The sequence below is a fragment of the Camelus ferus genome, chromosome 7 (assembly GCF_009834535.1).
Source record: "Camelus ferus isolate YT-003-E chromosome 7, BCGSAC_Cfer_1.0, whole genome shotgun sequence".
In the NCBI taxonomy this organism is placed as follows: Eukaryota; Metazoa; Chordata; class Mammalia; order Artiodactyla; family Camelidae; genus Camelus; species Camelus ferus.
In genome coordinates, this window is record NC_045702.1 from 49,543,634 (window position 1) to 49,565,590 (window position 21,957).

The 21,957-nt window shown below is 37.7% G+C and overlaps 1 protein-coding gene and 1 long non-coding RNA gene across 5 annotated transcripts in view; one reads left to right on the forward strand and one right to left on the reverse strand.

The window, feature by feature from the left end:
* Positions 1-21,957, reverse strand: part of HDAC9 (histone deacetylase 9) — a 644,065-nt gene that overhangs the window by 74,719 nt on the left and 547,389 nt on the right. The gene's annotated exons all lie outside the window — the stretch shown is intronic.
* LOC116664940 overlaps positions 14,152-21,957 on the forward strand; it is a 45,199-nt gene continuing 37,393 nt past the window's right edge. For 2 of the 3 annotated variants that reach the window (XR_004321493.1, XR_004321491.1), the window contains exon 1: positions 16,302-18,142. This is a non-coding gene — a long non-coding RNA (uncharacterized LOC116664940). Of the gene's footprint in view, positions 14,577-16,301; positions 18,143-21,957 lie in introns of those variants that run through there. The other variant, XR_004321492.1, reaches the window with a different exon arrangement.

Genomic DNA, 21,957 nt, shown 5'->3' on the forward strand with positions numbered 1-21,957 from the left:
GTGATATAGGTAGGTAGGCAGGGAGGTAGGTAGGTAGATAAGGATATAGATACACACACACACACACACACACACACACACACACACACACACACACACACAAAACTGGAATATTACTCAGCCATAAAGAAGAATAAAATAATGCCATTTGCAGCAACAGGGATGGACCTGGAGATTGTTATTCTAAGTGAAGTAAGCCAAAAAGAGAAAGAAAAATGACATATGATACTGCTTATATGTGGAATCTAAAAAAAAAAAAAAAAAAAAAAAAAAGACAAATGAACTTATCTACAAAACCACAACAGATTCACAGACATAGAAAACAAACTTATGGTTACTACGGGGTAAAGGGGGTGGGAAGGGATAAACTGGGAGTTTGAAAATTTTGCACCTCTTGGGAAGTGATGGAAATGTTAGCTATCTTGATTGTGATGGTGGTTTCATTGGTGTATATACATCTATCAAAATTAATCAAATTGTACATCTGAAATTTGTGTAGTTTACTGTATAGGAACCATACCATAACAAAGGTGTTTTAGAAAAAATAAAAGAAAAAGGAGTCTGTAATGAGATTAGGCAACCAATTTTCAAACTAAAGACAATTACAGATACACTAGGCTAGGAGTCAAGCTGGAAGACACTTGGGATATGCAGCTGTTGAGTCTATTGCTGCCCCCTTAAAGTGTCAGTTCAGATTCACCAAACATAGTTAAAATGCCAGAATCTAGACATTAACAGATTCATAACTGAAAAAATGTGGGAATTTTATTAAGGTGTAACTACTGGCATTTTTCTTATCCCAATTAAAACTGAGTGACAAAATTACCTAATTACTAATAGGTGACAAAATAAATTAAATGAATTTAAAATGACTGCTAAAGGAATGTGCCTTTTACCATAACCATTATGTCTCAAAAGAACTGTGTAATTCATCATAGTAACTTTCAACCTCAAATTCATTAAAGAGAAATTACTTCTCTTAAGAGATACCCAGATGTTCTCTGCCAGCTCCTTAAATCTTCCCAAGGCATATGTTGATTCTTATTGCTAAGAAATCTTAAGCTTCTAGAAAAGATTATCTAGTCTATTTTGTGAAGTATCAGTGACAGAGTCAGTGTGGCACCAGGGACTCTGAGTTTGGGTAACATTAACCAACAATTACAATGGATCTTATTAACTAAATTCTAATGCAAGTTCTATGACCTGCTGGATAAAGCTAATTCCCATCTTTAGGTTTTTATTTCTCTGTAGGTCAAATAAAGGAGTCGGATTAAGTCAGTATTTCTTAAAGTGTCGTGAACCTCTGGCTAATCAGAATCATAAGAGTGTTTATTAAAATGCAGATTCCCAAGCCTTATTCCCAACCAAGTTAAAATCCAAATCTCTGGAGTAATACCCAGATTTTGCATTTAAAACAAGTCCCTCAACTTAGGTTTCAGAGCCATCTGACTACAAAATACCGAAGGCTCCTTTCCAGCTCTGCCATTTAGGTTGATTCACTGATAACTCTGTAGTAGTCAACAATTTAACTCACCAAAAATCAAGCAAAATAGACACAGTTTTTGTTTTGTTTATCAACAAGACAAATAGGCATCAAAATGAAGATAATAGAGTTCATTGTTACTCCAGGTTTGGGCTGCCACAAAATTGTATACGAAGTAGAATTTCAACCTGCCATTTCACTCTTTCCCTGTGCTGGGTTGCATCCCAATCTTCTTTGTAAGTGTTACCCTCCTCTTCCCTTTGGTCTCAATGAAATATACTTTCGAGAAGGGCTCTCCTCTTATTTATGTTTAATTCATCATTCAAGAGCCACCTCTGCTGCCCCCTGTCACTACCTTCAGAGAAATTTCCCTGATCACTACACATTTTTCCTGCAGAAGTCACTTAATCAGATACATCTTTTCTTGCATGTCTTTTTCATTTTCAATTTAATTGTGAGATTCTGAAAGAGTTATTCGACATCCCAATTTTTGACATGTGAGCAAGTAAACCAGAACAGTCGTATACATACTGAATAAAGAAAAAGCCAGCATTCCTCACTCTCATGTCCAGAGGGGCATTTAGGCTGAGCAGAGCCCGTGCTTGAGTTCTTAGTCCTGACTGATGGCAAACACTGTGACATCTGAGCCAGGGAGACAGAGCTTGGGCATTCTCTTTGCTCTTTCCTAAGAAATGCAAGATTTCATATTTGCAAACTTTGTAAGCATTTCAGCTCATGTTTACTGACTTTTCTCTCCACCAGGTGTGTTCACAGAACTTGTGATGTTATGTGAAAACTGAAGTGGGTCATCTCCTTCCTATAGGCACTACATACTCTGAAAACATAACTTAATGTGAACAAAATGCTGACTCTACCCGAGCGATGCTCAGGAAAGCCTCTAAGGGGCCGGAAATAAACATTCTGGGATACTCTGCAGGCCAGATGTGCGGACTATGAGATGGCATGTGGGAGAGGATAAAGAGAACCCAGGCCCGTAACTCTAGTATATTCCCGGGTGGCTTACTTTTCTTTGCAAAGATGTGGCCCAGGGACGCCCTTTGCTCCTTCCTGGCTGTTTGCTAATAGCTATTTAAAGAGGAAGGCCGGGGTAGGTTTGAAAGTAATGGTTCTGATAGGCAGGCAGAAAGCACCACCTAAACCCACAATGTTTATGTGCCCCCTTCTCTGTGAAGTCCAATAGCTTCTATACCCACCTCGTTAGCCGTATGATAGAATCTACCCAAGTTCTACATGACTGTACTTTGATACCTTGAGCAAATCGTGTTGCCACTCTGAGATGCAGTGTCCTCACTTTCTCATTTGTAAAACTTAGTTCCTTTACATCTGTGATTCTTCCTGAGTGAAAGACTCATCTCTACCCCCACGTAACAGAGCTCTCCAGGTTAAACTCTAATTACTCTCTTTGGCCCTCCAAGAAATGGCTGCCAAATTTCTGGCTGGTGACTGACGTTTCGTATCCACGCTAGCATACTTTCAAACACAAACCATCCCGAGCCTTGCTTTGTTCTTTGGAGATGTCTGTTTCCGTCATCCCAAGAAAATGCAGGAACAGTCAAATGCAGGTGTTTGGGCAGGGCCTAACAACTATAGCTCTTTGTCTTTCTTCCCTTTTTTTTTCTTTTTCTGAGGAATGAATCTGTTTTAATGTACAGAAGAAGTCACAAAGGCTGATCCCAAAGTCCTGACATCCCCTCTGGTTGTCTGAAAATTCCCTCTGAAGTCCATGGGAATGCTACACTCCACAGACCCAAGCCCATAGCTGGCAGATGAAGAAATATCTAAGGGAACAGAATTTTAAAGTTAGCAAAGGGGAAAAAACCCTTAATACAGAAAAAATGATTTTGTTGTTGTTGTTGTTGTTGGAAAAAATGGGAGTTTAAACAGCACATTTATTTAGTTTTAATTTCTGGGCTGTCAGACATCAGCTCTGAAGCCCTGATTCGGAACACATGCAGAGTCCCTTTGAAGTTCTGGTTGCTTTTTTTTTTTTTTAAACAATGGCAGAAAGATATAAAGAAATTAAACTGCAGCATAATCATGAAACAGAACTTCGGGACTCCTGATTTACAAATTGTCATTCTTTCATTTTTTTCAGGGCTTCATTTTCAAAGCTTCATTGTGGTACAGACCTTTTCTGTAACTTTTTCCCTCTAAGCTCAATCTTCAGCTATTCTTTCCCCCTCTGAAATGAAGCATTCTACTTTTATTTTAATCAACTAAAAAATAGTTCATTGTGGTTTTCTGAAGACAAGAAAGGAACTGGAAAATCCAGAGTAATACATTAAGTGGAACCTTTTTGATAAAAGCCATAGCAATATAGGGTTTAGCTCTTAAAGTACCCAATTCTCTTGGCATCAAGACAAAAATGTACCTTAAATTTTCAAGCAGTCCAAAGAAAATGTCTACTCCATTTTCATGCTCTAATTACAAACGATCTTTACCAAAGATTTCAAAGATTCTGAACAAAAATTGCCTTTCAAATTTGGTCTGGTAGATGCCAAATTTGAAAACACACACACATACACACACACTGATTTAATGTTGTCATTCAGTGGTCACGCATATTTATTTGAACAAGGTACATAGGGATTTTGTAATCCAACAGCCCCTTTTAAATCTACAGGCAAATATGAATAGGCTAAAAAATTCTTAGCTCCTAAAATCATTTTCCTCTATTATTTTTTTCTGTAATCTCATATTGGTTTTATCACATAAAGTATCCTAACCTTTATACTCTTTCTAAATATTGCTGTACTTTATTTTACCTCTTTTGATTTTCATAATGAAACTTCTAATGCAGGGTTTCTTCTCTGCTAAATTCTTAACGGTCAAAATTTCAAAAACAACAACAACAAATTTTTCATCCAAAGTATTGACCTTCAATGCACCTTCAGTGACTACTCTTTTATGTAAAGTTCCAACTCCATACAGCACAGTGAAGCGAGAATTTGAAAGAACTATCCTTATCAGTGGTCAGCTCATACTCACTTGTGAGAACTGATGGCTACATTTTCAGAAATTTAATAAGCACAGCCATCATTAATATTATATAAACTTATAATTTAAAATTATATTAAAAAAGGTTTTAAATACCCAAAACTCATCATTTCCTAATTATTTTAGCACAGCTGCTGTTGGGTATGCCCCTGGGGTTATTTATATCTATTGTATTCATACGGTGGAAATGCTATAGAATAGTTTGCTATTGCATATCTCTTCCCAACTTGTGTTAGTGACTTTCCACTGGTAGCTGAAATTGGCCAGGTGGGAGTACTACGCCACAGGCCTGTCTGTTTTGGAGAGCTAACTTTCAAACATTCATCTGCACATCATTAGTGGACCTCTGTACCTAAATCATTTGAAATATTTAATTTATAATTTAGAATGCTCACTTTATATTCCATCGTGGGTAAATTCAAGTAAGAATTGGAAGCTGACGTTTATTTTTGACAGTCTTCCTTTTCAGAGGAGGGTTGAAGGGGAGAATTAGAATATATGGAATTATTTCTCCTATCTCTATTTGCCTACATCCTGAAACTCCTCATACTTCCTTCACTGCCTGCTACTCTTTAATCCCTTTACTGTTACTCATTGCATTAATTTTTCTTTTTACGTTCCCAGCTTCTAGGGTTTTAACTTCTGCCGAGAATACAATTGCATTTTCACATCTACTGAACCACTTCTTAAAGGTTTAATGAAAACTTACATACTCTGTGATGTCAATAGGAATTAGGAAGGTTGGTATAAGGTTCCTCTTATTTGTTGGCACAGGATCAGGCACATGTGTTCCAAATGAAACAGAAAGAAATTGTATGTGTATTTTTTTAAAAGGAGAGGGGAGTAAAGTGTCTACTGCTATGTCATTACCTTAGAATCTCAGACTGTAAGTGTCTGGAAGGGAGGTACCAAGTATGTCAAGTAGCCTAATCCCTTAAGTATTAAATAATCATCAGATGGGTTGCCAAACTTCCTCCCATTCTACTTTGACAGCAGCTTCCATCTACAAATGAAAAACATCTCTATGTCAAGTAGTTTAAATTCTATTATTCTGATATGAATGACTGTCTTGAATACAAACAGATTTTAGACATAGAAAATTAAGATCTCTTTCTCCAAAAGGGATGTGGAAGAGATTTGGGTAAGAACTGGAGAAAGTTTGACCATGGAAATTAGCCATGTGTTGAAAAGATTGCATTATTTATATACACTTGTAGAGCCTTTGGTTTAGTTCTCCAGAATGTTAGATTCCCCTCAATGCCCAAAAGACAAATAGAAAATTTTTAAGCAGAGAAAATTTCATTTGTATGGGCTAAACTAAACAGAACTTCTTCACTGAAAACGCCTCTTTAGGTAGTTTTCAAATATTTAAGATTAGTAATATTTTTAATGCAGGGAAGAGAACATTAATCTAATCATATTACCTAAGCTCTGGTATAACATCGTTTTCAGAGAGGACTCGCATGTCCTTGGTATGAGTGAACTACCTGAATCTCAGGCCTCTCTAGGTTCAGCATAAATCTGTCTTATCCCAAATACTAACAAGGAGATCACTCTAATATTTATTAGAATCATTATAATTAACAACACATACTAGTTTTTAAAATTTAAAATTAGACAAATATTTCTCAATCTCCACAGTATAGACATTCTGGATCAGATGCTGCTTTGTCACAGGGAACTGTCCTGTGCCTGTAGGATGTTTAGCAACATCCCTGGGCTCTACCCCCCAGATGCCAGTAGCACCGTCCAGTTGTGACAACTGCAATGTCTCCAGACACTGTAAGATGTCTCTGGGAGTACAATTCACCTCCAGTTGAGAATCACTCAATTAAACTGATTTTTAGTGAGAATGTTAATTGGACACATAACAGATTTTCGGAAGTTTTTCTTCAATTGACAAGAAAACCCCATAATAATAGTACTTTCTCCCACTTATCACTTTTGTAGCTTTTAGAAAGCTTTAAAACTTTATCTCATTTAATTCTCATAACAACCTAAGAATAGGTTTTTATGACCTATTTTCATGGATGAGGAAACTGAAAATAGGAATACCTTCCCAAAGATCACTCAGCTATTGTGCTAGATGTAAATATATTGTAAAAGTTCATACCTACATATTCAATGAAAAATTATTAAGTACTATGTAAAAGCAGTGTAACTCGTGTGGCTCTTAGCTTTCATATTATGCTTACCTCTAAAATATTAATCTTTTTAAAGAATATACATCCATTTGTGCAGTACCAGCATTTCCATGCAACATTTTAAAATGGGCTCCGTATAAGGATATTTTTCTTCTATATGTTAAGAAGCAGTATAAGAAATTATGTCTTTTCCATGAAAAAAAGTATTGTAAAAATACTCAGGAGAAGTATTGTAAAAATATCTAAAGTATTTTAGATACATGCACTATGCACACATAGTAAAATGCTCTATGACTACTACATATATTATGGGTTTAAATTTGACCAGAACCAAGTCTACGGAAGTCACCTTTAACCTTCACTTTACAGGTTCTTCTGCATCTAGGTGATGCTGAAGATGACATTCTTATACCTACTCTCAGGATATCACTATTCTACCAATAGTCACTATACTACCAAGAAGAAAGAGAATTGTAAGAATGCCTTATACACCATGCATGTTGCTCTTTGGTGCATTTTGCTTTCTTTCTAGGATTATCTGATTTCACATCACTGGGTTGCATGACAGAGGATCACTGGCCTATTCTTCTCCAAGGAATCACCTTTGGAGAAGGGCTCCAAAGATCTGTGGCCCTTCTCACATGGATGGACCACAATGACATTGCTGGATTTACTTTGTTTTTTGAGGTTGTGGTATAACCCACCCATAGTTAAATTTGGCTGTCAAATAATATGACACCTAAGGGTCTGTGGAGAATTCTTAACACTAGCAGCATGATTCAACTGGGAATAACATGAGTGACATAGTCTTGATATGTCTCATAGCATTTTATGATGTGCCCCTCTTTAAAAACCTTTTTGGACAAAACTTCATCACTTAAGAACTAAGTAATTTAAAATGCTTATTATGCCTCACGTAGTGACAAATGTTTCTAACAGGTAGTTAATCTGGACACTGTATATTTTACCTGGGAAACACTTTACAAATCAGAGTGTTCTAGTGATTTGTGTGAGAACCGTCTTCCCTCTCTATCCTTTCCGTCTTCTGAATGGTACTATATCCTGCAGGATAGATCCCCCACCCTTGGGATCATTTGTTTTTATTGGAGCTTGTTTTCATAGCACTTGCTTGTAGTTTCTAAGCCCTTGGATGCACATGGAATTGGTTTCTTCTTTCATGTGAGGATGGTACTGATATGAAGATGAAAGGTCCTCCTTCCCTCCCACATTCTCTTACACCCAAACTGTCCCATCTCTAGGGCAAGAGTTCTGGTATTTGGTGATCCAAATTAGAGCTTTCCAGAGCTTTAATATATTGGTGAAACAATAAATATCCCACTATCCTCACCAGCTCAAAGTCTACGGAAAGGAGCTTTGAATACATCTTATTTAGCTTGTTAGGGGCAAGGTAGCCTTAGTGTATATTCATCTGCTTCAAGATCTTATTAAACTCCCAAGTGTCAGGCCAGCTAGTAAGAGACATAAGGCAAGGTCACAGATTACTACAGTACAGAGATAGAGGGATGAGCAAGAGAAGAGATGCCAGCATGAGCAGTTAACAAAAGTGAGGAAATCAGGAGGCTCCTCAAGGAGCTGAGGACATTTCTACTGGAGCTCAAGGGTCATTTTGGCTCACGTGGTAGGAAGGGCAGAGAATACACAGAGCAAGTTACAGAGAAGGAAAAGATGGCGAACTTGGGGTTCTTATACTAAACATAAAAGAGAGCTTTATGTTTATGCAGAAGAGGGCAAATACCACAGTAAGGGGAGTCTGCGAACAGCACACGGAGCCACTTGAATGTCATTTCTCCATAAAACCTGCCCTCTCCCTGACCACCCCGACTTGAAGTGATCTTCTGAAAGCCTAGAGCACTTATTTTTGTCACTCACTTATCACACAAAAACCATAAATTCACTGAATTTTAGCACTGGAATCATCCAAATATTTATGATAAAGTGAAAGTCAATAAGGTTTAGTTATCCTGTCTACTACTGGTTTAAATTTTCCTGCATATGTTTATAGAGAGACAGTCTATTGAGATGCTAATTATGCCTTTTCTTCCTTTTGGGAAAATGAAAAGATTTTCTAACACCTCCTTCTCCCAAGCCTGTCCCCAAACGTACACACACATACCCTCTTCTATTCACAGAGAAATCCCAGGCCATGGGGTTCTGAGTGCTAGGTTCTTTGGTTTTCAGAGATTATTGAAGGCTGTTGTGGTTCAGAGGAAATGAGAAGCTGCCAGATACCAGAAGCCTGTCTCCACCAGATTTCTGTTTAGAAGTCCAGCCCTGTGAAGCTCATTTAATACAGATCATCACTGAGAGGGAGAGAAACTGGCCCAATCCCAGGTGTGGTTTTGTAGAGATGAAAGGGAGACCCCTAAATCTGAAGTAGCCATCATGTCACTCTGACATGTCACCTGTTTTCATTTTCCTTTAACACTTAATGCTACTGATATTATCCATGTTGGTTTAATTTTTTGTTTGCTAACTGTGACTCCCACACCCTCATAACTCCCAGAAAGTAAGTTCCATGAGGACAGTGAATTTATCTTTCTCATTCTCACACTGCATCCCCAGCAACATCACTTGGGTTCCAGCAGGAAGCAGATGGTACGTCAGAGGGTGTGAGAAGAAAGTTTAATAAAGGGACCTTCTACTGAGGTGAGAGCAATACTTGCAAGAGTGAGAAGCCACTACAACCTTCAGGCATGAGGGGCAAGGAGAGGGAGTGAGACCATCTGGAGCTGTGGGGAGAAGACCACCTGAGAGAAGCTGTGATCTTAGGTAGAAGAATGCTGCCCTTGCTCAAGGCCAGGAGGCAGGACAAGGAGCCCTGGGGAAGAACCGCTCCAGCCTCTCTTCTCTGGCCCCTTGAGCTCCTGCCAGTATGCTCATTGGCCACACTCATCTAGAATCAAGGGAGCCAGGGCTGCAGACAGTACAGGCTGGTTTCCTAGGGTACAGAGCAGGTGGAGAGTGATGTGGGGGGAGCAAACAGAAAATAATGCACACATTTAAAATTCCCTAAATGAAGGACTAGATTCTCAAAATGACAGGGAGGTTTACTGTCCCATAACGTGTTTTCTGGGAAGTGGCAGGAACGCTGATGGGGCAGCACGTACATACTGAGAGAAACAGAACACCAAAAGCTTGTGAAATTAGGAGCCAAGGGAGAACAAAAAAATCCCTGTGCCCTTGCTTGGCACAGAGGGAGTGAAAACACATGCCTTCAGATGGATCACATGAGCTTGGACAGCGGACAACAGCAATTGCGATGGACTGAAGGCTACCTCCCCCTTCCAAACTTTTAAACTATGGGACCCTCCTTTAGCCCCTCAGTGGGGTCTCAACATGATTCTGGGGATGGTTAGAGGGATCCCCACTGATTTATGCTGAGGATCTATCAAGTGAGGAACTCAAAGCCAGATCAAATTTGAGTTAGAATAAACCAGTGCAATATTTTGTGAATTCAAGGGTTTTAGAGCAAATTCATTCCTGCTACACTGTTCTTATTCTTCTGAATAGACTTTAAGCTCCATAAGAACTCTTACGGGCTGAATTGTGTTCCCCATCAAATTCATATGCTCAAGTCCCAACTCTAGTACCTCAAAATGGAACTATATTTGGAGATGGTATCTTTAAAAGGTGATTATGTTGAAATGATGCCATTAGATGGGGCCTTAATCTAATATGACTGGTGTCCTTCTAAGACAGGTAGACATCTCTGCAAGCCCAGGAGAGAGGTGTCAGGAGAAATCAAACCTACTGACATCTCGATCTTGGATTTCTAGCCTCCAGACCAGAAGAGAATCCATTTCTGTTGTTTAAGCCCGTGGTATTTTGTTGTGGCAGCCCCAGCATACCAATATAAGGCCTGAGACCACATGATGTCAGTTACACCTTATCATCATGTGGCAGCACGATGCCCTGACCACTAGAGCTATACTGCAAATTCTGTAACTTGTTAGCTGTATTTACCCATTCTCCTTTTGTAACATATTGAGAGTATGAAGAACAATCTGTCTTCCATAATTATCTTCTACTTACACTGCATGAACATGTAAGGCAGAAAATAAACCTGACTATTTCAATTTCTACTTTTAAAAAATAGGGAAAGTCATATTTTTATTCAAGGTATTTTATTTTATTTTTGTTTTCATTGGTAGGATTCTTTTTTTCTTCTTCCTTTTTATTGACGTATAGTTGATCTACAATTATGCAAGGTATTTTAAAGCTTGTAGTTGTTCCAACTGTTGGGTGTTTTTGGAGAGACAGAAATCATGCCTGTTGTAATTATGAGTATTTCAGCCTCAGACATTCAGCAGAATCTCTGTTCCCAATCGTAGCCAGCATTATTCTGATTCTAGATCCTTTGCCAGTTGTGTAAAGGTCATGTGGAGGTGAGCAGAATATGAGGTATCTGGCTCCAATTCCACTTGAAACATTAAAGTGACTCCAGATTGATAAACTAGAGAGAGGGAACAGCGTGCTGGACTACAAAGATCCCAGACCAGAGTGAGCCAACTGGTACATTCTTGACTAATGGTGACTGACAATGAAAGGCGGGAGAAACCTTAGGAACGGAATAAAAGCCCCATTTTACTTTAAGATGTAAGTAGGACATACGAGAGTATTTGGCAGAAAGATGACTGAAGACGTGAGAGTAAATAACTGGCAAGGACAGTTTTCTGGAAGGATATGAAAATTCACTCTTTTCATGGTCAAATACTGGCTCTTAGTGAGATAACGGTAAAAAAGGAAATTAAGAAAGTTAAAAACGGAAACTCGATGGAGAGCCTCAGAAAGTGGAAGAGAGGAAATTCTGCCGGAGGTCTGTTTTTAAGAGTGGCAAGAGGAAGACTATGTAATAAAGAAGTTAAGAAAGATGAAAATGGATTACAGCCTGAGAGGATTGTTACTGATGAGCTAACTGCAATCTAACACCATCACTTAGGCCCCACTCAAGTCTTCACATGAACTATGGGGTATAGTTGTTATTTCTGATTAATAAGTGAGGAAACTGACGTTTAGAGAGGTTCACAACTCGTCTAAAGTCAGGTAGCTTTACAAAAGGCCAGGTCAAGATCCAAATCCAGGTTTGCCTAGCTCCACAGCCCTTGCTATAATTAACCACCAGGCTGAAATTCCATCAATCCTCACTGTTCTCTTTCTTCCACTGTAATCAATAAACTTATTCCCTGGCCTGAACACGTAAATTATTTCCAAATAGCTCATGCAAGCAGATTGCTGAATATATTTGTTCATTTTCCCCTGAATAACTCTGTATCATACTTTATTATATCAGACCTTTTTCACGAGGCAGGGAATATCTCAGCCCATCTTGTTTTGCTCCCCTCTTGGCGTGACACCATGTGTAACTAAGTGCTCCTATGGTAGATGATTATTCTCATTAGAAAACACTCCCAGGAACGAGATCAGTGAGTCAGTCCTCCATTCAGGGAGCTCACACACTTGGGGTAGAGAAATGTTTCACTTATAAACAACGCGAAAATTCTTCCTCCCAACATTTCCTATTCCTCAGGTACTAAATTCAGACGTGTTCCTCTTTTGTTATGTGCTAATTTGATTATGTAGCAAAATTATTATATTCTAGGAAATCCAACAAGATGTCTTCCTGTATATTCTAACTTTGATTTCAGTGAAGCAATTTATTCAGTTACTATTCTCCCCGGCCCTTGTCAATTGTTACAGTTGCTCACAGGCAATTCTATTAGGAATGAAATATTGTTGGGGGTGGGGGTTTCTCAGAAAGTGCTTTATCTTCATTATATTGAAAATTCTATTCCAAACGAACCTTTGGGGAAATCTTTTTTTACTGACATACTTTTCCTTCATAGTTTTGTTTCAAACACGGGGAGTTTTCCCTGCCAAAGCCTCATTTTTTCTCTTTCTTTTTGGCTAAAAGCTGTTTTCTGGAGACTGTTCCTCTCCCCTGACCCCTTGGTGGCTCTCACCACGATGACTCTCCTAAGGACACATTAGAGGGCTTTGCCCTAATCCATATTTTACTAAATAGCCCCAGGAGTGAGAAGGACCCTCACTAGGATTTGATTAAACACATTCTTAAAGCCAGTAAAACATTCTCAAGTTGTAAGAGCAAGCAGCAGAGCGCTTGTGCCCAGGGAGAGCAGGCCCTTCGCTCTGCAGCCGCCCTTTAGGAACGCAGTTTGCGATGGGGAGTCCGTGTTCTCCTCGAGATCAGTTCCAGAGGCTTCGGCCTCAAGAGGCTGTCGCCCGCGAGGATACACGAGGGTAGCTTTACTGAACGGTATAACACAGTTGTGACGCAGGCTATTCCTACACATGTCAGAGCAATTTTATGTGTAACTTTCCTCTGCCACTTTACAGAGTGATTGAAAAGGTAAAATAAAATAAAGTAGGTACGAACAGGCAAAGCCTGTGATTAAGCTGAATCTGAGGTAAACTAACATGACTTCCTCCTGGGAGAAATGAAGAAGAAAGCTACTTATTAAATACAGTAGATTAGAAATGTATATATGCAGGTCTGAGGATAAAAAACATTAGATTAAGCATATTAGACTGATACGTGGAGTTTACTTTTATAATTAAATAGGCTTGGTTATGAAAACAATCCTATTAAATGTTCAGGAAATGTTTAAAATGAAACAAGTGGGTTGAAATACAGTTAGTTGATGGTCATATTTACATATGCTAAAATATCCATAATATGCAACGAGAAGTCTGGCAACTAAGTGGTTAATTTGGTCACCATTTATAATCATAGAGATTCATTTATCTGAGAGGGAAAGAAAATCCTGTACAGGCACAGGATTCTCCCAGTTGACTGATAATAACGAACAGACTCACTGGAAACAAATGGTTGTAAAATCTCCACAATATTATGTGTTCAATAGACATAGTTTAAATATCAGGGCTAGCTTTTCTTTTTCCCAATGTCAGCAATGCAGACAAATAACAGGCCTTTGGAGAAGAATTTTTAAACTCTGTGATATTTTAATTCTGCCCCAGCAGAGAATCAAAGAACTAGAAGGGAAATATATTAATTCACACGAACATAAACACACGTACACACACATACATAATAATGAGCTTCTGATCTGTTGCAGCATGGGAGCCCTGGGAATAAGGCATCTTGTTGGGAATCTCTGTAGTATTTTATTAGACAATCATGATTAATGTCACAGAATTTAAGCAATCTTTGAAAAGAAGTAAAAATGTGCCACAAAAATTCACTTGATTGTGCCAGTGGGAATATTTCCTAACATAGCCTCAAACTTCAAAAATAGTACAAAGCATGCAAATGGAGTAAGAGGCAGGGTCCAACCATTTCTTCCCAAGTATATTTAATTTATTTAACAGAAAAACGTTGGGAAAATTGTGACTTTCATTAGCATGAGAACAGAGGGTCCAGTGGTATCTATACACTGGGCTGTTCACATTTTGTTTTTCCCAGGGCAAGGGAGGTATGTGGATTTCTTTTTGCTTTATGTCACCGGTCTGTAACCCAGATTGTAACTTTAAGATGTTATCTCCTGGCTGCTCAGATAAACAGCCCATTATGTTTTTATGGTGGGCAGTTCTGAATCCTCAGGGGATTAGAAGATATTGGCTGGAGTTTGTGGTTCCCTGCTAGACTATCAAGGGGTTCATGAGATCTTGTTCAGACTATATCTTTAAGCAAACACCTCTCTCATAATGGTGTCTCACACTGCCTTCTTGGCCATGGACTTCAAAAGCTGATTACAGGGAGGGCCAAGAAGGCAATAACCCTTAATATAACAGAACCAGCCTAGAAGGGACAGACAGGGCAAAGGTAAGGCGTCTCTGAGGTTGGCATTTGTGTGTTTAGCCACATGGGGTGAATAGGGGCCATCTGTTCTTGAATCTGCTAACTCATCGTTTTCACACCATCCCAGGATCAAGTAAGTACATTTCATGCTTATTGGTGCCAGCACTGTAGAGCTTTCTCAATCCTAATGATACATATTTTAAGTTTATTTACCTTAATCCTCTAAATAGTGATAGTATGTATAGATGTAAGTCTGTGTGTATGTCAGTGTATGTGTGTTTAGGGGAACTAAATTGTTCTTTATAGACTTGAAAGTAAGATTATCACAAAACAAAACTCAAGTATGTATTCATAAAACTCATACATCCTTTGGGCAGGGAAAAAACTCTGGAATGCTGTACTGCTGGAATTCTTTGCTTTCTTTTGCGCGTATTGTGTGACTTTTTTTTTAATTAGAGAAACTCCCTGTTTGAGACCTATTGTACAGAGAAATCCCTTTTCCTGTGAACTTTCAAATAGTTGTGTGTGCTATGAACATTTCAAAGAATACTTCATTTCAGAAAAAACATGAAATAGTCTAAATTTTAGAGATCTGGAAATAAGAAACAGAGACTTAAATTTTTGGTTAATATTTCAAACTCAATATAAATTGTTTTTTATATGCCAGGTGTAGCTTATTAAATATTAGACGTGATTAATGTGGATATCTGTCTTCATCCACACTACTTGGTAGATGACAAATTATATTGAATAATTCAAGGCTTATACATTGATTTTAAATATTCTTAACCCATTGTATTCATATTAGTGATTCTGTAAGTTAAGTGAGACATTGAGTCTTCTAAAGAAAATATTAAAATACTATTAATTTTAATTTTGGACTAAAACAAATAGTGAAAATTTGTATCTTCTGGAGCGTATGACATTTTTAAAGTATCATTTATTTAATTAACACAAAGTTAGTTGCTACTAGTGGGTAACAGTCTCCCCTTACCAGTATCTTTAATATAACTGGCCTAGGTTGTCAGACTCTTCATGACTCTCAGTAAAAATAATGAAAAAGAAATCAAGTTCATGTTCAGGTACAGGCAGAGTGAGTTACTTGCAGAATAAGTGATGTCAGTGCCAACATCAGGGCACTGAATTAATCATACTGATTGCTGTTTACCATATGAGATCTAAACACAACAAAGAAAGTGCCCTCTATTGATGGGACACTGAATTAGCATTTTGATTCTGAGAGAGAACAGCCTACGCAGCTCATCCAAAAGTTATGTTTTCAATCAGCAAAACCATAGCAAATATATCCTAAGATTAAAACATGATTTCTCATTAATAATAGTTTGCTTGGTGGGGATTCCAAAACCTAAGTCCATACTTTGGAAACTTTCCCTATGCAATAACTTTCTAACTCAGCAATCTTCATACATTTTTGGAAGCATAATCTTAACAGAATTTGAAAAACTATGTATTTTCTTGCATATTTTAAGAGGATGTCTAATATTTTTAAGAGCTAGTAATTTTTAAAAGATGTATTTTAAAAACATTTCCTCAATATATTAGACCTCTTGGTCCAGCTTATTCAATTTATGGAAAACGTCCACCAAACAATGGAACTGGCAATACCTGTCCTCTTTGTCACACTAATCAACTAAATCAGAATTACCTTTTATTTTCCAGGAAAAAAGTATTATTCCCTTTTTCAATTGAAGTTAATTCCAACACAGGTAGAATGATAACTGACAGATGGCTGGATAAACAGATAAGATACGTAGGTAGATACGTACGTATGTACGTACCTGAATATGTACATAGAGACAGAGTCTTTTTGTCAGTTTGTAAGCTAAATAAAATGAGATACTGCTTCCTGTAATATTGCTTACCAAAACTCACTTTGATTTATGATCACAAAAAGCTGCCTTAGAGAGAATGCATTTTCTTAATCACTCTCATTCACATAGTCTAAACATTATCTATATGAAACCACGCCTTATTTTCATGAAAGTACAGTGTACTATCAGAATTTTTTATATTTATGGGGCAGTTCCTTAGCTATCTGTTCCACTGGGCCAAGTACCACTCAACATTTCCCGCCATACTTGAGTTACCTTGTCAGCAAGGTCTTTCCTCAAACAGGTAAACTGATTTTCTACCCCACCTCTTTTCCCATAGGCTATTATAAGTATTCTCCATCTATAGTGCCACAGTTGTATACGTATCTCCATAAATAGATGGATACTTACTGTATTTTAAAGACTTAATGTTTTTAAATGAAACAGAAGAATAAACGCATAATTTAATAATTAAGAACAGGTTCCACCAAGAAATGTCTAAAATAGTGCTTTGTAAGGACAGTAGCTACATATAAGTTCATGCTCCAGAAGAGGTTACTTCTTTTTAAATGTATAAAGTATCTTTTTCTAATTTCTACACATACAAAATTTTATATTATTATCATCCTTCCTTACTCCGCAAGAGATTAATTCATAGGAGACATTTTAAGAACAACAGTACAAAGCAGTAATCTAGAAAGACCACACATGGACCTGGTCTTTTAACAGCTTAGATCCATGCCACTGTTTCCTGGTGGCAAAGAATCTTATTAGCTGGAATGGGGGGACTATGATAAAAAAAATTTTTTTAAAGGATATGTGGGTGGGGAAAAATAACATTTGTCTTATAATCACTTCTAAAATAGAATTACATCAGTTTAAAATATGTAACAAATGGCAAATAAAATTTTAAAATGGAAAATAATTCAAAAAATATTATATGGGGAATTAGAGTCCATGATTTATCCTTTTTGGTGCCAAGTCAAGCAGCTTAACCCGACATTCTCCTCTAGTAGAGCATCGTCAAATTGAATGTGACCTACAGCTTTTTGATCATTTGATATTCTGCAGATGAAGGTAGTGGAAGGTAGCAGAAACCCCCACAGAGCATCCTTTAAACAACCTGTGGTAAATTGTAACGCTGGATTTTAGAAGTCATGTGATATTATCTATTCTCTTAAAGATATATTTTAAGAAAACAAAGGGAAAATGTGTAAAGTTTTGATAAACCATGAATTCTTCCAAGTATTTGAACAGAGTTGAAGTTTCAGAAATTACTCAATAAGTGACCATTTCAGAGACATTATTGATTTCTCCCCAAATGGCAGCCAAGTTTCAATACATGTCTAGTATACAGAACTTTTATTTTTATATTTATCACCCTCTGTTATAAATATATAGAAAATATCACTAACGCCATTTCTGAAAAATTCAGTCAGACCAGATTTTGTTCAGCCAGCAGTTTTTTCATGATTTAAGTTTTAAAAATAGGAAATGTTAATGAGAACAAGCTTTGAGATATTCCAGGAAGTTCCAAGTCATGATTGTATACTAGAAAAAAATTAGCATCTGCATGTTCTGGATTGAATGAACATTATGTTGCTAAATCTTTTAGAATGCCATTGAATGCAGAGGTAGTTTAAAACGCTTTACTTTGTTCACGTTTATGGTCTCAGGAATTGAGAATGAATTTTCCTCACTGGACAAGTTAGAGCTTAATTTAACTACCTTCATTGTTTCTCAATAGACATCCTGTGTACTAAGATTTTCAATAACAGAATTTGCACCCTGAATGCACTGGGTCAGAATTGGTAAACTCTGAAGCAATGTTCTTTCTTCTCTAACAACCCACAGGTCCTCAGGAGTGGTAAGTGACCCGTTTTCACCATCATTAACAAAATGACTTTTTGTACAAAAGGAAAAACCTTTATAACTAAAAATAAAATCATGTGACACATTGTGAAAATTATTTGGTCTGACACTGGGTTTTACTATGCTTTGTGTTCGTGAGGAACAAAGATCATGCTCAAGATTGAAAAAGAAAACACTTAAGGAGGTCTGGGCAGTTTTAACAGCATGAGTGAAATACAACACCAAACAGGATGTCTCCATTCCCTTTGAACTTGAGGCATCCCATGGACCCTAAGCTACTGAATTCTTTGGTTAGTTATGTGGTGCCAGACATTCAGTGGCACTTAATGAAGATAAGTTTCTACCTTGTACTTTTAAAGGTAATGGTGGATGAATCCTGCCTGACCAAATTGAGTGTTTTATCAAAGTCTTTGTAAAGTTGGAAAAAATGTACACATTTTTCTTAAGTCTTAAAGCAATAGTCAGCTTTCTATTTTTTTTCTCATTGACTGCCAACAAATCTTCAAATCAGTAGGCAGAAATGTTTCCACATTTATGTCTCAAGAATAAATGTAAATATTTGTTTGTTCATTTATTTTAGAAATATAAATAAGACTCTAGTGGAAAATAAAATTTAAACGTTAAGCATCAACTGTATCTCATTATGTTTTCCTTCTTTTATAAATAGCACTTAGAACTTCCTACATATTAGGAAAAGTGTCTTCTTGATTTTTCCTTTTTGCATTAATGAAACAGGTACCTGTTGTTTTTTGAAGTTTCCCTGATTATACACATAGATTTATAGTTTCTTTATGGTTGTATGCAAGTAGTACAGAACCTACACCTAGGACACTGCCATTCTTCTCTTTTGGAAATAAATTCATAGAGAAAGTGGCTAAGAATAATTAAGTCATGTGTACTGTTATTAGGCTTGTATTTGAAAACTCATGGAAATTGAAACAAGCAGCTTATTCTGATCGAATGCAAACCCCAACACTGCACTGTCTTGCTTCACAAAAGAACAGATCAGAGATCTGGTGCTATCTGAGGGGAACATGCTACACTATTACTTTTGAATTTTAAATTTAATTGATTGTCTCTTATCAAAAATTTTCTTCTTTCATAAAGAGATAATACTGATTTCGACGAAGTGTGTACTGACCCAATAAAAATTTAAAGTAACTCTCTTCGTGAACTGATCTTTAGAATAGGATTTAGTGACTCACTCATGATCATGCCCAGGTCCCTTACTCAGCAATAATTCGAACCCTTCCATCATATCAATTCCAAGCATTCTCCTTGCTTACCATCTCCTGTCTTTTCAGATTACTCTCACTACTACAGCAACTGCAGTAATTTTGAGGTCTGTGTTTATTGCTCCTATCAATTTTTCATTTCTCTTGCATTCATTTCCCTACTTTAAGTGGTTTAAAATTCATAGTACGTCAGATAAATTACTTCCTTGCCTCTTTCACTCTAATTCAGCCTTGGCTAAACTCTACTGCTCAACGTGGCTGGTGAAAATGACACAGCTATGCTGAACTGTCTCACTTTGAAGTGATGTCCATGAAAATTATGTGGGCCCTTAAAGTTGCTCCATGCCATCTTCTCCGAAATGTCCTCCTAGTTTTTACTCTCAGTGATGACCTTGGTTCTTACTTCACTGAGGATGAAGTGAATTAGAAGCACACTTCATAAATCTCCTATCACTATGTTCAAGTACCTGCCAACATCTGGAACCACGTGCTCTGCTTCTCCTGCTGTTACAGTGGATACGCTGTTCATGTATCTAAGATCTCATTCCCTTCATAAATTCAAGGACATTTTCCCAGAAAATTAATTCTCTCCTCTCTCTACAACAGTATCAATTTTTCACCTTGTACTAGATTCTTCTCAGTATCATATAAATATGCTGTTATTTTGGCTAATATTATGTTCTTAAATACTCATTCATCTCCTCTCTTCACCTACTGCTCTATTATTCTGATCCCTTTTAGAACAAAATTCCTCAAAAGATGAGGCGTCTATATATCCAGTCTTCAATTTCTTTCCTCCAATTCTATCCTCTAATCAGGCTTTTAACTTATCAAACCCCATAGTGACAAGGTCAGCAGTGTCCTCTGTGTTACTGAGTTTAACGACCAGTCCTTATCTGACTTGCCCCATCAACAACGTCTGACAGAGCTGATTACACTTTCCTCTTTGAACTGCACGCTGCAGCTGGCTTCCAGGACCCAAGGCTCTGCTGGTGAAGATCAACCGATGCTCACCTGGCTCCTCCTCATGACTTTGGTGTCATAGTGCTGGAGTGTCCCAAGTCTCAGTCTTTAGATCTCCTCTCTACCTGTACTTGCCCCCTCCATGAATCAGGGCTCTTGGCTTTAAATACCACCTACATGCTGATAACAACTACATTTAACTCTGACTTCTATCCTGAACTCAAAACACATATATTCAATTGCCTTCTAGACAGCTCCACTCAGATGTCTAAGAAACACTTCAAATCTAACATGTAAAGAGCTGAACATCTGGTCATCAGCTCAAACCTGCTTCTATAACCTTCCCCATTTCAGTTAACATCATTTCCTTTCTGTCTGCTGTCCACACCCAAGACCCTGGAACCAGGCTGTACTCCCCAACACCCTTCTCTTACTCTAGATCCAGTCTGTCAGCAAATTCAATCCACTTACCTCTAAAATAATTCAGAATATAACCACTCCTCACCACTCCCCTCTTCCTTCTCCTTTGACCACTCCACCTCAGTCATACTTGCTCCCTTGCTCCTTGAGCACTCAATGAACCTCTGCCTCAGGGCTTTTGCCCAAGCTGTCCTCAGGCCAAGAATGCTCTCACAGCTTGCTCCCTCATTACCTTTGGGTTTTCATGTAAACAGTTATGAGTGAGGTCATGTCTGATCATCCTTTTTGAAACTAAATCTCCCTTCTCCCAGCATACCCTGATCCTTTCCCTACTTTAATTTTATTCATAGCATATCAACTCCTGATGTACCGTAAGTTTATTTTGTTTAGTCTTCAGTAAATGCTCTCCAAGAGAACTTTCTGTGATGGTGCAAAGGTTCTCTATCAGTGCTGTCCAATATGGCAGCTGCCCGCTGTGTGTGGCTACTGAGCAAATCTGTTGAATGAGTTAGACAATTTCTTTTCTTTCTGGTTTCACTGGCCTGGCAAAAAAAAAAAAAAAAAAAAAAAAATGACCAAGGCCTGACTGATGGAGAGAGCACAGGTTACATGTTTTACCTTCTGTTCACCCTGCAGCCCTTTGTGCAAAGTAGAAACTGCAATGACAGGTGGTCATCCTGAGTGAGTGACTTAGTTTTGCAGATAACAACCAGTTGTTTAGAGCCTGTGGCTTTCTCTTTTTTCTGACACCACTATCACTGTCAGTGTGAAAAGGAGGGCAAGGACACAGTGAGAGAGCCCTAAATATGCCTGCCTCTGTCTATTGCCACAGCCAAAGGTACTCTGACAAAGGTACTTAGGGTTCTCTGTCCTTCAATACTTTTGCCCACTTGAAAACCTGTGTAGATTCTCAACACTCAGTTGAGAGGGTCTCAACTCTCACTGAGTTGAGAAAGGCCAAATATGAGAGGCATCAAGTAATAGCTTGGGAGAAAAATAAAAGACCAGACATAAACTGAAGCTCCTTAAACTCAACAGTAATTTTCCTTAGAATATAAATTTCATCTCTCCACCAAAAAGGAAGTTTCATCAATCTTACATGGAGAAAATGTAACATCTGTGTATGTCTGGGACAAAATCAAATATACTTCCCCTAGCCTTCTGAATTTGTTTCTGTGCAACAAATCTCCTT